The sequence below is a fragment of the Morone saxatilis genome, unplaced genomic scaffold (assembly GCF_004916995.1).
Source record: "Morone saxatilis isolate NCDOM2014 unplaced genomic scaffold, NCSU_SB_2.0 Contig23, whole genome shotgun sequence".
Lineage (NCBI taxonomy): Eukaryota > Metazoa > Chordata > Actinopteri > Moronidae > Morone > Morone saxatilis.
In genome coordinates, this window is record NW_023339796.1 from 2077713 (window position 1) to 2082419 (window position 4707).

Genomic DNA, 4707 nt, shown 5'->3' on the forward strand with positions numbered 1-4707 from the left:
GGGTCTGGCTGCTGTTCTCTCTTAGACCCATACAGCTGGAAGAGAAGAGCAGACAAGCATAAAAGTACATCATTACAAATGTATTTCAACAAATCACAAGTTCTGCATTTTAATGCAGAGAAAGTGATCAGCTTCAGGTTAAACAACATGTTCATCATGAGCATGTGAGATAGGCCTCCATGGCTTAAACAGGAACCGAAAATACAAAAAAAAGTAAGGATACCCTCTCGCCCCGCTCCCAGGAACGGAGCGCAACCTTAATAAGTTTACACTCATTGAACAGTTTTTTAGCACTCTAGAACAACTACTGGCCAAGAATGAGAAAGATGATAACCAAAAGGTAACGCTCCGCACAATGTGATTGGATTGAACAGGTCCGAGAGGTGGATGCTGTGCAGTGGAAAGAAGAATAAGACCAAAAAAATACCATCAGACTGCTCTCTGAATGGTACAACGGATGGAACACCAAAACCATTGAAGAAATGAGAACACATATGAAGTTTGTAACCCAGCTTGTCCCTGAAAATCACCTGTGCCTGGTCATAGAATATTCGAGTTTTTACACAACTCAGCTGTGGTTGAAAAAAGCGGTTGAATTGCAAAAGCTGAAAAACTGGTTTTTCTTTTACAAAGAGATGTCCCAGACCACAGGAAGTACAAATCCAGCATAAGAACGTGAGGTGAATGGTGGTTCTGGACTCTGTGGAGGAGATCATGGTTTCTCAGAGACGCTGTAGAAGGAGCAGAATACGTGCACCTGGTATCCAGGTACACTCCAACTCTAACTGAACTGAGGACCTGAGACAGGAGTTTGGACACTGTTGTAATAAAAGTTATAACTGTTTTTGTGACAATCTAACATCCAAGTTTGGCAATTGACTCCAAATTCACATGTACTCAAGCATCCTGGACAGCTGATATTCTTGTATGCGACTGCTACATAAACTCCATCCCCTCTCCACTCCACCTCCCAGTAACAACGTCCAGTCAGACTCTCTCTACTCAGGACCTGAAACCATTCAGTGAATCTGTCTGGGTGACTAGAATAAGACTGTTGTTGACTCATTACTGTTGCTTTTCTGTTAGAAGAAGTCTCAACAAAAGCTCTAAGCCAAAGACAGCCCAAAACCCACTGGAAACCCTGGGTGGAAAACCAATTTTCTGAGTTACAGGTTTTTTGGTTTTTCCTTGAAACAGTTTTTGAAAATTTTTTTCCAGGGCTTTCGTGATTCCATGGAGTTTCTTGCCAAAGATGTTATTTGTTGGAAAACCTTTTTGGCTTGAGTTTATAAAGTCTTTTACAGACTTTAAGAAAAAGCTGGCATTGACTCTCACTTCAATTTCCCAGGCTTAACATTTTTCTTCTTATTATAGGTAAGTCCCAGTAAGCCTAGTACAGGCTTAAATTCTGTTTGCAACCCCACTGTTGGTGTTCTTTGGGATCAAACAAAAACAGCTTTTACCTTTGTTTTTTCCACAATGTTGAAACTTTCCTTTAAGCATTTTCCACTTTTGTATTTTTTCCCAGGTACTGAAAAAACCTTGCATTCAAAAAAGGCCAGGCAAAGGTGCAATTTTTGGCTTGCTTTTAGCCTTGGAGACCCGTGAGCATCCTTCCAAAGAACCTGGTTTACACACCTTCATTTCAGGTTTCCTATTTGAGCTGCAACTTCTCTGGTTGGCCCCGGATATTTATCTTTCCAAATAAAGACCAGCAAACTGGTGATCCCCTGAAGGAACCCCCTCCATGGGTTTCTGTTGGAAAGGATTTTGTGAAAGGCAGAGGATTACCCACCAAAAAAAATTTTCCAACAGTTAATTTACTTTCTTTTAGACTGGTCAAATCCAATTTTGGATTGGTTGAATTGCATGACTTCATTGGCAGAGTTAATTTAAGTGTTGTCGCAAATCCCTTTCCCAACTTTGGGTTTATGGGGTTGCTGTTCCAGGGGTTGGGGACTTTTCTATTACAGTCCAATTGTATTATCTTTCCACAAAGATTACAGTGTCTTGTTCTTTTTCTGGCTTGAGTTTTAAGAAACAAAAACCAGGCAGTTCAAGCCCAGGTCCGGAATATGTTTTTTAAAGGTGGGTGATGATTCCTTCTTTGAATCAACCTTTTTTCAAAACCTCACCATTCAAACTTTTAGGGTTCAATAAGCATTTAGGAAAAAACACGACCTGTGTCGTATAAAAGAAGTGGGGAAAGAAGTTAGCAATTCAAAGCCAGGCACTTGAAAAATAAAAGTGGCTTTTAACTTTTAAAGGTCCCCCAAGGCTCCTTTTTAAACACCTCCCCATTGCTCTGGTTGAGCCACTTGGTTGGCAAATTGTGCTGCCACCGTTGGCTTTTTGATTACGAAACCAGTCAGTTTAAACCATGCTTCAACCACTATCTTTTCCCAATAAAAAATTGGACCTCTGCCATTTAATTTTAACTATAAAGGCAGGTATCTTCCCTTTGGCAAATCTTGGTTGTTAAACTCTCACGGAAGGTTTTTCCGAAGCATTCTTATTTCTGATGGACGGAAAACATGTTTTTTTAACTTCTTTTCTTTTTCTGAAATGTTTTTTTGATTTTTCAATTTTTTTGAAAACCACATTTCCAGGTAATCCACTTCGGAAATGTCAACTGGTTGTCCCCATTGAGGGTCATTTTTGCCCAAACCTTAGTAAGGTGGCTTTCCCTCCTCTTCCAATCCTCGCCCTGGACATGGGTACAGGGAAAGTGTTGATCTCATCCACTTTCTTCCTCTTTGGCCAATTGCCATAACTTTCCACTTTTCATTTGGGCAAGTTCCCAGGCAACATTTTTATTTGCAGGACAACATAGCCTTTGGGCTAAGAAAGCCAAGGGGGGCACTTTTCAGGGCACAAAGGCGCTTTGCTCCTTTCTTCCTGAATGAAACCCACAGCTTAAATAAAAACCCCTCCCTCTCTCCTTGCTCCTCAAAAACACAAGGCGGAAGCTCCTCTCGGCAAACCACATATTCCTTGTTTTCCCTGCTAACAAGCTTTGAAGGAATGGGTGTAACCAAAACATTTTGCGTGACGTTTTGAAAAGGGAGCCGACAGCCCCCATTCGTCTTGGCAGGAAACCACCTGGTTGAATTAGATCAGAGCTCAAAAACTTAGTTTTTCAGGCTCTGAGAAAGTTTGAAACTCAGACAAACAGTCGGTTTGGTTTCCCACTTGAGAGGGGGAAATGGGCGACAGAAAAGGAGTTTTCAAGGCTGGGAACCAAGAAAGATTCTTGCTGTCCATCTGTTCTGGATTTAACTTGGAAGGGGGAGTCCGGTGGGCACTATGTCCTTTTGTGGAACAAAACAGGGCTTTTTTGAAACTTTTGCATGGAACTGTATTTTAAAAAAAAAAAAAATTTCTGGGATGGAGGAGATGAAAAGAAAAAATCCCAACAGGCTGCCCTCGTTGTAGGGCCAGAACCTTCCCAAAAAAACACCGAAGCCTGGTTCCTGATGAAAAGACACCATGTAGGGCAGATTTTAGTGGAGGAACTGGAATAAGGGAAACTGGGACTCCAGCTGGCCTTTCCTTGGCTGATCCCAACTTTGGCTTATGGCTGGGACCTGAAGATGTGGCCTTTGGTTGATGTCTGGACTGGAGAAAACTGAAAAAAAGCCCCTCAAGGTTCCTGTCTGTTTTCTTCTCTGGTTTTTCCTTTACTGTGAGGAACAACTAACAAGCCTTCCATTATGATGTGGCTCATTAAAAAGGAAAAACAAGGGCTGGTGGACCCTCCAAAGAAGCTCCCAAGAAGAAAAACATTTTGCTTTCCTTTCGTTTCATGATGAGGTGATGAAGGATTGTTTCTGGCGTTTTTAACTTTGATCAGCAAAGTTTATGGCTTATCTTTGTTATTTTCTCTTTGCTTCTTGTGGGAAAAACATAAAAAGGCCACGACAACAGTCTCAAGGCTGCAGGGCAAAAAAGAACTGAGAGCCAGGAGAGAGTCGAGGTTGAGTCGGGACAAAAAAACAATTCCAAAGCAAGAATCCCAGGACAGAGGAAAAATGTGAAGAGCTTCAACCAGGAGGTTGGAGGTATTCAAATCGGCTCTTGCTTTGATAAAGCCAGTGGAGGACAGTTGAGAAGATTCTTCACTCAGCTGGGGATCGTCTTTTTTCATGGAGAAAGAAAAGGCTCTGATGTGGAAAGGAAAGCGGTCAGATTTTCCCAGGGGCAGCGGGGAAAAACTTGAAAGTTGCAGTCGAGTCAAACAAGAGTTCAGGAGAAAGGGCGTGGAGCAGGAGATTCACTGAAGCTGAAGAGGCAAATCGACGTGAGATGAAAAAGAAAGCTCGTCACACAACAAGAGGACCCATCACCCAGTTTTCTTACACAATTAACCCCTTCACTGTCAGCACTCAGTGAAAATTTTCTAATTTCCAGCATCAGATATCCGTCCTCTTTTTGAGGTACTTTGGGGATGTTGAACAGCGGGGCTGTTTGTCAAGGGAAAAGCTCAGAGAATATGAAAACTTAACAGGACGTTTCTGAGCGGACAATGGACAAAACGTTTGCTTTCACTGGACAGTGGGAACTGAAGTGATTTTACTGTCACCCAGAAGCCAAAGGACCCAGATGGATTTCTTTTTCCCAGATAATTTTCATGTGGAAAAACTTCCAACCACTGGATCCAAAAACAAGCAAGAAACGGCGATGGGCTTGTTATTTTATTCTTGGAGT